At 41.9% G+C, this 12,873-nt stretch overlaps 1 non-coding gene across 1 annotated transcript; it reads left to right on the forward strand.

The window, feature by feature from the left end:
- The first annotated feature begins 12,431 nt into the window (after nucleotides 1-12,431).
- Nucleotides 12,432-12,539, forward strand: LOC112774819 (small nucleolar RNA R71). Its single transcript, XR_003189278.1, has one exon. It is a non-coding gene; the product is annotated as a small nucleolar RNA R71 (small nucleolar RNA).
- Nucleotides 12,540-12,873: the final 334 nt, after the last annotated feature.

Genomic DNA, 12,873 nt, shown 5'->3' on the forward strand with positions numbered 1-12,873 from the left:
GCAAACTATCCAATGGGAATGAGTCATTGATCAGAAATGGATCAGTTTTTAAATTCTCAATGCGGCTTAAGTGATCCGCAACCAGGTTTTGAGATCCACTCCGGTCCCTAATCTCAATGTCGAATTCTTGCAAAAGCAAGATCCAACGTATGAGTTTAGGCTTTGACTCATTCTTTGTCAATAAATACTTCAAAGCTGCATGATCCGTGTATACCACTATCTTTGAACCTAGCAAATAAGATCTGAATTTATCTAAAGCATGAACAATGGCTAAGAGTTCTTTTTCGGTAGTGGTATAGTTGGATTGTGCGGCATCTAGTGTCTTAGAAGAGTAAGCAATGACATAGGGAAGTTTACCCTCGAGCTGTGCAAGCGCGGCACCCACAGCATAGTTTGACGCATCGCACATTATCTCAAACGGCAACGTCCAGTTGGGGCCTCGCACAATCGGTGCTACGGTGAGAACTTTCCTCAACTCTTCAAAAGCTTTTACACATTCACTATCAAACTCAAAATCCACATCTTTTTGGAGTAGGCGCGACAATGGCAAAGCAATCTTGCTGAAGTCCTTGATAAAGCGCCTGTAAAATCCTGCTTGTCCCAAAAACGAGCGGACCTCCCTCACGGATGAGGGGTGAGGCAAAGTAGTGATAACATCGACCTTGACCGGGTCCACAGAAATGCCTTCACTAGAGACTACATGTCCTAACACTATGCCTTGTCGTACCATAAAATGACATTTTTCAAAATTTAAGACAAGGTTGGTGTCAACACATCTAGCTAGGACCTTGGCCAAGCTCTCTAAACAACAATCGAATGAGATACCATAAATGCTGAAGTCGTCCATAAAAACTTCTAGACAATTCTCCATTAGATCGTAGAAGACACTCATCATGCACCTCTGAAAAGTAGCGGGTGTGTTACATAGTCCAAATGGCATCCTTTTATAGGCAAAGGTGCCAAACGGACATGTAAACGTGGTCTTCTTCTGATCTTCAGGAGCAATATGTATCTGAAAATATCCAATAAATCCATCAAGAAAACAGTAGCAAGATTTACCTGCCAAGCGGTCTAGCATCTGATCGATGAAGGGTAAGGGGTAATGGTCCTTCCGTGTGGCGGCGTTCAATCTTCTGTAGTCAATACATATTTGCCACGCATTCTGTACTCTTTTAGTGACCATTTCTCCGTCATCCTTCTTGACCGTTGTGATGCCCGACTTCTTGGGGACAACTTGAACCGGGCTCACCCACTCACTGTCGAAAATAGGGTATATGATATCCGCATCCAGTAGTCGGGTGACCTCTTTCTTCACTACGTCGAGGATGGTTGGGTTGAGCCTCCTTTGCGGTTGCCGAACCGGCTTGGCTCCATCTTGGAGAAATATCTTATGCATGCACTTACGCGGGTCAATTCCCACAATATCCGCAAGGCTCCATCCTATTGCTTTTTTGTACTTTCTTAGAACGTCTATGAGCTTTTCCTCTTCTTCACTTGAGAGATCACTGGCAATAATGACTGGAAACCCACAGTTGTCTTCTAAGAATGCATATTTCAGATGGGAGGGAAGGGGCTTCAGTTCACTTGTTACCTCAAGATGAGGTTCCTTTTCATCAAGCTCATGGGACTCATTCTTGACAACTTCTTTAGGTTCATCCTCTTGGTCATCCATCTCCTCAACGGTGGGGTAGCACAACTTGTCATGATCTTCTTCTTGTACTTTCGCTACCACTTCATCAATTATATCGCATCGGAGCATAGAATGTTCTTTGGGAGGATGTTTCATGGCTTCCTCTAAATTGAACTTGATAGTCTTGTTTCCAACCCCAAAGGAATATATACCGGTGAAGGCATCTAGCTTGAACTTGGAGGTTTTGAGGAAGGGTCTACCAAGTAGGACGGAGGATGAGCTTCTACCTTCCGTTGGAGGCATCTCAAGGATGTAAAAGTCAACCGGAAAAACCAAATCCTTAATTGCCACAAGTACATCTTCAGCTATCCCCATTACTATGATCACACTTTTATCGGCTAAGGCAAACCTCACCGCCGATTTCTTCAATGGAGCTAAATTCAACCGCACATAGATGGAAAGCGGCATGATGCTAACACAAGCTCCCAAGTCACACATACAATCATGAAAAGTGTATCCACCAATACAACAAGACACTAAGCACGGTCCAGGGTCACCACATTTTCTTGGAATAGGCTCCATCAAGGAAAAAATTGAGCTACTCAAGGATAGTGTCTCCAATTCCCCTATTCTATCCTTGTGTGTACACAAGTCTTTCAAAAATTTTGCATACTTGGGGATTCGTTGAATAGCGTCAAGGAGTGGTATGGTTACCTCGACCTTTTTGAACACTTGGAGCATGTCTAAATCAAATTCCGGTGTCTTCTTTGCTTTCTTCACCATGGAAGGAAATGAAATAGGAATTGATTCATCAACTATAGCTTTCCTCTTGGGTTCCTTGAGGTTTACTCCTTCTTCCTTATGCCTTTTGTCTACCACCTCTTCTTCATGTGGAGTTCCAACAACTACCTCTTCCTCATGCATTTCTCCCATGACTCTTGGGGGTATCTCCTCCAATGTAGTTCCCGACCGTAGAGTAATGGCATTGAGCCCGCCTCTTGGGTTTGGTTGGGGTTGTGATGGAAGGTTGGAGGAACTTGAGGGTTGAGTGGTATTGTTATTGGGAGTTGGTGGTTGGCTTGACATGTTCATCTTTGAGAGCATGTTGGTGAGGTTGGCCAATTGAGTGTTCAAGGCCTCGAATTGAGCCTTGTTGATCTCATCTCGTTTTTCCATAGCGGCTCTAAGCTCATCAACTTGATTGTTGGAAGATGTAGGAGTTTGGTTTTGTTGTCTATGGTGTGGTGTTTGGTACTTGGTGTAGTTGTTTTGGTTTTGGTTGGCTTGGTAGTTGGTGTTATTATGGTGGTATTGGGATGAAGATTGGTTGTTATTGTGATGAGAAGAAGGGTTGTTCCATTTTTGGTTCTGATTGCTTCCTTGCGCATTATCTCTCCACCCTTGATGTTGATTACTACCTTGATGGTAGTTGTTTTGACCTTGAGGAGGGTATGGTGGGCGGTTGTTGTAATTCACATTGGCTACCACAAGGGCATGTTCCTCTTGGATTTGATGGCATTGGTCGGTGTAATGTGTGGTGCTAGAGCACAAACCACAAATTCTAGGAGGGCCTTAAAGTTGAGCAACCGGAGGAGGGGCTTGGAGGGCTTTGATGGAGCAATACTCCCTTTGATCTCTTTGAATTTGTGTAAGGATGGTGGTCATATCCCCAAGTGCCTTGGTTAGACTTGCTTCGGAGGGGGGGTGGTTCTACCACACCTTTAAGGGGGTTACTCCTCACTCTTGTGTGTTGTGTAGATTCGGCGACATCCTTTATCAAATCCCAATCTTCTCCTTCCGTCTTGTTTTTCGAAAGGGATCCGCCACTAGAGGCGATAAGCAATCTTCTATCTTCCGCACAAAGACCTCCGGTAAAGTAGCTAATGAGCAAGCGAGTGGTCATTCCGTGGTGTGGGCATGACTCCAATAGCCTTTTGAACCGAGACCAATACTCATACATGCTCTCTTGGTCTCTTTGCATTATGCCCGAAATCTCTTTCCGGATGTACTCGGTCTTCTCTGGTGGGAAGAACTTGTCAAGAAACTCTCTTCTCAAGAAATCCCAATTGGTCACAATATCATCCGGTAGCGAATAGAACCATGTTTTTGCTTGTGCTTCAAGAGAAAAAGGAAAGGCAAAAACCATGATGGCTACCTCATCGGCTCCATGCCTTCGAGCTGTAGAACAAGCAACATGAAAATCCTTCAAATGTCGGATGGGGTCTTGACCTGGCAACCCATGATACTTAGGAAGTAGATTTATCAAGCTACTCTTCAACTCAAAGTTTGGATCAAGGTTAGGATACCTTGCTTGTAACGGTTGAATTATGATATCTGGAGCTCCTTGCTCATGCAAAGTGATCCGGCGTGGCTCCGCCATGTGTGGCTCACCTGTAAGAGGCAAAGATGTATTAGTAGTGCCAACAGAAGAATAGGAAGTAGCGGACTCCAAGTCACTCTCGGTGACGACAAGTGATTCGGTGTTTTCCTCAAGAGAGGCCGAAGTACTAGGCGTGTAGTCCAATCGCCTTCTAGCTTGCCGAGTGTGTAACACAGTTCTTTCAATCTCGGGATCAAAGTTGGCTAAGCTAGAATTCGGTTGAGACCGAGTCATCAAACTTGAAAGTCATAGTACAAATGCAAAAGAATTTTAAACTATAGCTAAGTATTGACAGAGCAAAATATCTACAATATTCACATATTCACATAACCAATATCAAGGCATATGTTGCAAGCATTCCCCGGCAACGGCGCCAAAAATTTGACAACGCTCCAGCGGTGTGTTGGTAGATTTCTCTTTAATAACACCTCGTTGTGAGTATAGCTCTACCAACAACAATCCTCGGGGGGTCAAATTTAGAAGAGGGATTTGGTTGTCACAAGTTCAACCCTAATAGAAATAACCGAAGTATTCAAACCTCGGGTCGTCTCACAAGGAATGGGCAAACATGTGCTTCGACATTGATTAGAAATCCGGGGTTGTGAGTTATGAGCATGAAAATAAATGGAAATCTTAACAAGCAAGTAATCTTAAATTGCAATAAACTAATTCAACTACCTACGCAAAACTTGAGCAATTCCAATGAACAAGCAATATTCCACTTAATTCTACTTTAAACCAAACAAGTAACTATAACTAAGGCAATTAAAATTGCAAATTGGTTTTCAAATATGAATGACAAAAGCAACTCTTGACTAGGCATGGGAATTGGGATCACAATCCTTGTCCAACAACTATATCTTGACAATTATGAGGAACCAAGCTCATTAAGTCTACCCCCAAAGTCTTAAGTACGTGATATCTACCCCTAGACTTGAGGTATGTCAAATGGCTTTGGCCATATCAACCCATAAGTCCCAACCTACCTACTAATTAAATTAGTAGTGGGTTGGTGTCAATGAGTATCAAATTGACCACCAAGGGCTCCGAAATCATCAAATCTATTAGACCCAATGACTCAAGTTTACCCAATTCCCTTGACCTAGGCCAAGAGTGGAAAAGACTACTCCATAATGAAAGTAAACAATTCATCAAACACTTGGTAAGCATTAATAAAAGACATGTTCAAAATAGCAATTAAATTGAATTCCACAAATACCCACTAACAATTATCAACATACAATCAAGTAATCAACAAGATTAAACATAGAAATCATCAATGTAACATCAACAAGTCAAGATTCACAACATTCATGAAATGGGTATAAAATGACAATTGACAAGAATCATAAAACTATCACTAAATGTAAGCAAGATTGTAACAAGGAATTCAAACTAAACAATTAAAAATGTAATTAACAAAATCCAATTCACAAATCAACAAGGGAAGATCAAAATGGAAACTAGATCTAGAGAGGAACAAGGGTTTCTCTCTCTAGAATAATCAAAGAACCAAAAAACTAGCTAAAATTGTGTCCTAGTGTAAAAATGAGTCATCTCTCTCTTTCCCCCTTGCATTCTTGGGTCTTTTCCATGCAGAAACATCTTGAATTTGGGCCTCCTTGGCCTCAGAAATCGCCAGGCACGATTTCTCTTAATGAGGTCACGTGCAGCTTTCCACGCGTGCGCGCGCCGATTGCTTTTATGATCCACGCGTGCGCGCCAGTTGCGAGTGCGCGTTGATAGGAATCTTCCAATCTGCGCGGTTGCGTCGATCCTTTCGCGCCGCTTCCAGCCAATCCCATCCACGCGTGCGCGTGGAGTGCGCAGACGCGCCGATGCTGCTGCTCCCAAGACTTCAATTCTTCATGTTCCTCCCTTTTTGTACATGCTTTCTCCCTCTCTCCTAAGTCATTCCTACCCTATAATTCCTGAAATTACTCAACAAAAACATCACGACATTGAATGGCAATAGAAGAGGATTAAAATATGGCAATTTCAAGGCAAAATAAGCATGTTTTTCATCATAGAGCAACATTGGGAAGTGAACACAAAACCATGCATTTCTTGTGAATAAGTGTGAGAAATATTGATAAAATCCCCCAAAATAAGCACAAGATAAACCACGAAATCGGGGGTTATCACGTATAGAGATGCTTTCGTTCCTTTGAACATCTGCTTTCCTGCTGTCTTCATCCAACCATTCCTACTCCTTTCCATGGCAAGCTTTATGTAGGGCATCACCGTTGTCAATGGCTACATCCCATCCTCTCTGTGAAAATGGTCCATTGCGCTGTCACTGCATGGCTAATCATCTGGCAGTTCTCGATCATACTGGAATAGGATTTACTATCCTTTTGCGTCTGTCACTACGCCTAGCACTCACGAGTTTGAAGCTCGTCACAGCCATCCCTTCCCAGATCCTACTCGGAATACCACAGACAAGGTTTAGACTTTCCAGATCTCAAGAATGGCCATCCATGGGTTCTAACTTATACCACGAAGATTCTAATATCTCGGACTCGGTCCTCTGTATTAGATATCCAAGAGATACTCATTCTAGCTTGTTTGCATGTAGAACGGAAGTGTTTGTCAGGCACGCGTTTATAGGTGAGAATGATGATGAGCGTCACATAATCATCACATTCATCATGTTCTTGGGTGCGAATGGATATCTTAGAGAAGGAATAAGCTTGAATTGAATAGAAAAACAGTAGTACTTTGTATTAATTCATGAGGAACAGCAGAGCTCCACACCTTAATCTATGGTGTGTAGAAACTCTACCGTTGAAAATACATAAGTGATAATGGTCCAAGCATGGCCAAATGGTCAGCCCCCAAACGTGATCTCAAGATCAAGAGATAATCCAAAGATGTCCCAAAGATGTAAATATAATAGTAAAAAGTCCTATTTATGCTAAACTAGTTACCAGGGTTTACAGAAATGAGTAAATGATGCAGAAATCCACTTCCGGGGCCCACTTGGTGTGTGCTTGGTCTGAGCATTGAGCTTTACACGTGTAGAGGTCTTTCTTGGAGTTGAACGCCAGTTTGTAACCTGTTTCTAGCATTTAACTCCACTTTGCAACCTGTTTCTGGCGTTTGACTCCAAAATGCAGCATGGAACTGGCGTTCAACGCCAGTTTACGTCATCTATCCTTAATCAAAGTATGAACTATTATATATTGCTGGAAAGCCCTGGATGTCTACTTTCCAATGCAATTAAGAGCGCGCCATTTGGAGTTCTGTAGCTCCATAAAATCCAGTTTGAGTGCAGGGAGGTCATAATCCAACAGCATCTGTAGTCCTTCTTCAACCTCTGAATTTGATTTTTGCTCAGGTCCCTCAATTTCAGCCAGAAAATACCTGAAATCATAGAAAAACACACAAACTCATAGTAAAGTCCAGAAATGTGAATTTTAATTAAAAACTAATAAAAATATACTAAAAACTAACTAAATCATACTAAAAACTATGTAAAAACAATGCCAAAAAGCGTATAAATTATCCGCTCATCACAACACCAAGCTTAAATTGTTGCTTGTCCCCAAGCAATTGAAAATCAAATAGGATAAAAAGAAGAGAATATACTATAAATTTCAAAATATCAATGAAACTTAGCTCCAATCAGATGAGCGGGACTTGTAGCTTTTTGCCTCTTGAATAGTTTTGGCATCTCATTTATCCATTGAGGTTCAGAATGATTGGCATCTATAGGAACTCAGAGTTCAGATAGTGTTATTGATTCTCCTAGTTCAGTATGTTAATTTTTGAATACAGCTACTTTATGAGTCTTGGCCGTGGCTCTAAGCACTTTGTTTTCCAGTATTACCACCGAATACATAAATGCCACAGACACATAACTGGGTGAACCTTTTCAGATTGTGACTCAGCTTTGCTAAAGTCCCCAATTAGAGGTGTCCAGGGTTCTTAAGCACACTCTTTTTTTGCTTTGGACCTCGACTTTAACCGCTCAGTCTCAAGTTTTCACTTGACACCTTCACACCACAAGCACATGGTTAGGGACAGCTTGGTTTAGCCGCTTAGGCCAGGATTTTATTCCTTTAGGCCCTCCTATCCACTGATTCTCAAAGCCTTGGATCCTTTTTATTACCCTTGTCTTTTGGTTTTAAAGGCTATTGGCTTTTTCTGCTTGCTTTTTCTCTTTTTTTTTTCTTTTTTTTTTCTGCAAGCTTTTGTATTCACTGCTTCTTCTTGCTTCAAGAATCATTTTTTTGATTTTTCAGATTATCAAATAATATTTCTCCTTTTTCCTTATTCTTCAAGAGCTAACATATTTAACATTTATAAACATCAACTTCAAAAGATATATGCACTGTTCAAGCATACATTCAGAAAACAAAAAGTATTGCCACCACATCAAAATAATTAAACTTGTTTCAAGGATGAATTCGAAACCATGTACTTTTTGTTCTTTTGTAATTAAAACATTTTTCATTCAAGAGAGGTGATGGATTCATAACTTTAAGGCATAGACACTTAGACACTAATGATCATGTAATAAGACACAAATATAAATAAATATAAAGCTCAAAAATCGAAAAACAGGAAAATAAATAAACAAGGAGATTAAGGAATGAGTCCACCTTAGTGAGGGTGGCATCTTCCTCTTCTTGAAGAACCAATGGTGCTCTTGAGCTCCTCTATGTCTCTTCCTTGTCTTTCTTGCTCCTCCCTCATAGCTCTTTGATCTTCTCTAATTTCATGGAGGATGATGGAATGCTCTTGGTGCTCCACCCTTAGTTGTCCCATGTTGGAACTTAATTCTCCTAGGGAAGTGTTGATTTGTTCCCAATAATTCTGTGGAGGAAAGTGCATCCCCTGAGGCATCTCAGGGATTTCATGGTGAGGAATTTCCTCATGCTCATGTTGAGGTACATGATCTCTTATTTGCTCCATCATTTTCTTAGTGATGGGCTTATCCTCTTCAATAAGGATATCTCCCTCTATGTCAATTCCAGCCGAATTGCAGAGGTGGCAAATGAGGTGAGGAAAGGCTAACCTTGCCCAAGTGGAGGACTTGTCAGCCACCTTGTAGAGTTCTTGAGGTATAATCTCATGAACTTCCACCTCTTCTCCAATCATGATACTATGGATCATGATGGCCCGGTCTATAGTAACTTCAGACCGGTTACTAGTAGAAATAATTGAGCGTTGAATGAACTCTAGCCATCCCCTAGCCACTGGTTTGAGGTCATGCCTTCTTAATTGAACCGGCTTGCCTCTTGAGTCAATTTTCCATTGAGCTCCTTCCTCACATATGTTTATGAGGACTTGGTCCAACCTTTGATCAAAGTTGACCCTTCTTGTGTAGGGTCGTGCGTTCTCTTCCATCATTGGCAAGTTGAACGCCAGCCTTACATTTTCCGGACTGAAATCTAAGTATTTCCCCCGAACCATGGTAAGCCAATGCTTTGGATTCGGGTTCACACTTTGATCATGGTTCGTTGTGATCCATGCGTTTGTATAGAACTCTTGAACCATTAGGATCCCGACTTGTTGAATGGGGTTGGTGAGAACTTCCCAACCTCTTCTTTGGATTTCAAGTCGGATCTCCGGATACTCATTCTTCTTGAGCTTGAAAGGAACCTCAGGGATCACTTTCTTCTTGGCCACAACTTCATAGAAGTGGTCTTGATGGACCTTTGAGATGAATCTCTCCATCTCCCATGACTCAGAGGTGGAAGCAATTGCCTTTCCTTTCCTCTTCCTAGAGGTTTCTCTGGCCTTAGGTGCCATAAATGGTTATGGAAAGACAAAAAGCTATGCTTTTACCACACCAAACTTAAAATGTTTGCTCGTCCCCGAGCAAAAGAAGAAAGAAAGAAGTAGAAGAAGAAGAGAAAAGGAGGAGAGGGAGAGAGAGGTGTTTTCGGCCAAGGGGTGAAGAAAGGGTTGTGTTGTTTGAAAATGAAGAAGGAATGAGGGGTTTATATAGGAGTGGTGGGAGGGTTAGGGTTCGGCTATTAGGGTTGGGTTTGGGAGGGAAATTATTTTGAATTTGAAGGTAGGTGGGGATTTTGGGGAAGAGAGGATGGATGTGAGTGGTGAAGAGGTGATGGGGAAGAGTGATTGAGTTGATTGGTGAGGGGTATTTGGGGAAGAGAGTTATGAAAAGGTGTAAAGAGGAGAGAAGAAGAGTAGGTGGGGATCCTGTGGGGTCTACAGATCCTGAGGAGATCCTGTGGGGTCCACAGATCCAGTGGGGCCAAGGACTTAACATCCCTGCTCTAATTAGGTGTGTAAAACGCCCTTGCTGTGCAATTCTAGCGTTTAACACCACTTCCATGCTTGTTTCTGGCATTAAACGCCAGCTCCATGCTTGTTTCTGGCGTTAAACGCCCAAATGGAGCTTGTTTCTGGCGTTTAACGCCAGCTTTCCTCTGGGTGCAATCCTGGCGTTTAAACGCCAGACTGCTGCTTATTTCTGGCGTTCATGCTCTGTTCTGGCGTTAAACGCCAGCCAGATGCTCCTTACTGGCGTTTAAATTCCAGTAAGCCCTTCCTTCAGGGTGTGCTATTTTCAATGCTATTTTTCATTCTATTTTTTATTTTTCAGTAGTTTTTGTGACTCCACATGATCATCAACCTAATAAAACACAAAATAATAAAGAGAAAATAAAATAAAATTGATTAAATAACATTGGGTTGCCTCCCAACAAGCGCTTCTTTAATGTCAATAGCTTGACAGTGAGCTCTCATGGAGCCTCACAGATGTTCAGAGCATTGTTGAGACTTCCCAACACCAAACTTAGAGTTTGGATATAGGAGTTCAACACCAAACTTAGAGTTTGGTTGTGGCCTCCCAATACCAAACTTAGAGTTTGACTGTGGTGGCTTTGGTTGACTCTGCAGTGAGAGAAGCTTTTCATGCTTTCTCTCCATGGTTACAGAAGGAGATCCTTGAGTTTTAAACACAAGGTTATCCTTATTCAGTTGAAGGATCAATTCTCCTCTGTCCACATCAATCACAGCTTTTGCTGTAGCTAGGAAGGGTCTTCCAAGGATGATAGATTCATCCTCATCCTTCCCAGTGTCTAGGATTAAGAAGTCAGCAGGGATGTAAAGGCCTTCAACCTTTACTAGCACGTCCTCTACTAGTCCATAAGCCTGTTTCATGGATTTGTCTGCCATCTCTAATGAGAATTTGGCAGCCTGTACCTTAAAGATTCCCAGTTTCTCCATTAGAGAGAGTGGCATGAGGTTTATCCCTGACCCAAGGTCACATAGAGCCTTCTCAAAGGTCATGGTGCCTATGGTACAAGGTATTAAGAACTTTCTAGGATCCTGTTTCTTCTGAGGCAATGTCAGTTGATCCAGATCACTCAGTTCATGGATGAGCAAGGGAGGTTTATCTTCCCAAGTCTCATTACCAAATAATTTGGCATTCAGCTTCATGATTGCACCAAGGTACTTGGTAACTTGCTCTTCAGTGACATCTTCATTCTCTTCAGAAGAAGAATACTCATCAGAGCTCATGAATGGCATAAGGAGGTTCAATGGAATCTCTATGGTCTCTAGATGATCCTCAGATTCCTTTGGTTCCACAAAGAAAAACTCCTTGGTGATCACTGGACGTCCCAGGAGGTCTTCCTCACTGGGATTCACGTCCCCCTCCTCCCTTGTAGGTTCGGCCATGATGGTTAAATCAATGGCCTTGCAGTCTCTCTTTAGATTTTCTTCTGTATTGCTTGGGAGAGTACTAGGAGGAGTTTCAGTGACTCTTTTACTCAGCTGGCCCACTTGTGCCTCCAAATTTCTAATGGATGACCTTGTTTCATTCATGAAACTTAGAGTGGCCTTAGATAGATCAGATACTATGTTTGCTAAGCTAGATGGATCCTACTCAGAGCTCTCTGTCTTTTGCTGAGTGGATGATGGAAAAGGCTTGCTATTGCTAAACCTGTTTCTTCCACCATTGTTAAAGCCTTGTTGAGGCTTTTGTTGATCCTTCCATGAGAAATTTGGATGATTCCTCCATGAGGGATTATAGGTGTTTCCATAGGGTTCACCCATGTAATTCACCTCTGCTATTGTAGGGTTCTCAGGATCATAAGCTTCTTCTTCAGAAGATGCCTCTTTAGTACTGTTGGATGATTCCTTCAATCCATTTAGACTCTGAGAGATCGTATTGACTTGCTGAGTCAATATTTTATTCTGAGCCAATATGGCATTCAGAGTATCAATTTCAAGAACTCCCTTCCTCATAGGCGTCCTATTATTCACAGGATTCCTTTCAGAAGTGTACATGAACTGGTTATTTGCAACCATGTCAATGAGTTCTTGAGCTTCTGCAGGCGTTTTCTTTAGGTGGATGGATCCACCTGCAAAATGGTCCAGTGACATCTTTGATAACTCAGACAGACCATCATAGAATATATCCAGGATGGTCCATTCTGAAAGCATGTCAGAAGGACACTTTTTGGTCAGTTCCTTGTATCTCTCCCAAGCTTCATAGAGGGATTCTCCTTCTTTCTGTCTGAAGGTTTGAACATCCACTCTAAGCTTGCTAAGCTTTTGAGGAGGAAAGAACTTGGCTAAGAAAGCCGTGACCAGCTTATCCCAAGAGTTCAGGCTATCTTTAGGTTGAGAGTCCAACCATACTCTAGCTCTGTCTCTTACAGCAAATGGGAAAAGCATAAGCCTGTAGACCTCGGGATCAACCCCATTGGTCTTAACAGTATCACAGATCTGCAAGAATTCAGTTAAGAACTGAAAAGGATCTTCTGATGGAAGTCCATGAAACTTGTAATTCTGTTGCATCAGAGAAACTAATTGAGGCTTAAGCTCAAAATTGTTTGCTCCAATGGCAGGGATTGAGATGCTTCTTCCATGTAAATTG

Source organism: Arachis hypogaea, chromosome 18, assembly GCF_003086295.3.
Source record: "Arachis hypogaea cultivar Tifrunner chromosome 18, arahy.Tifrunner.gnm2.J5K5, whole genome shotgun sequence".
In the NCBI taxonomy this organism is placed as follows: Eukaryota; Viridiplantae; Streptophyta; class Magnoliopsida; order Fabales; family Fabaceae; genus Arachis; species Arachis hypogaea.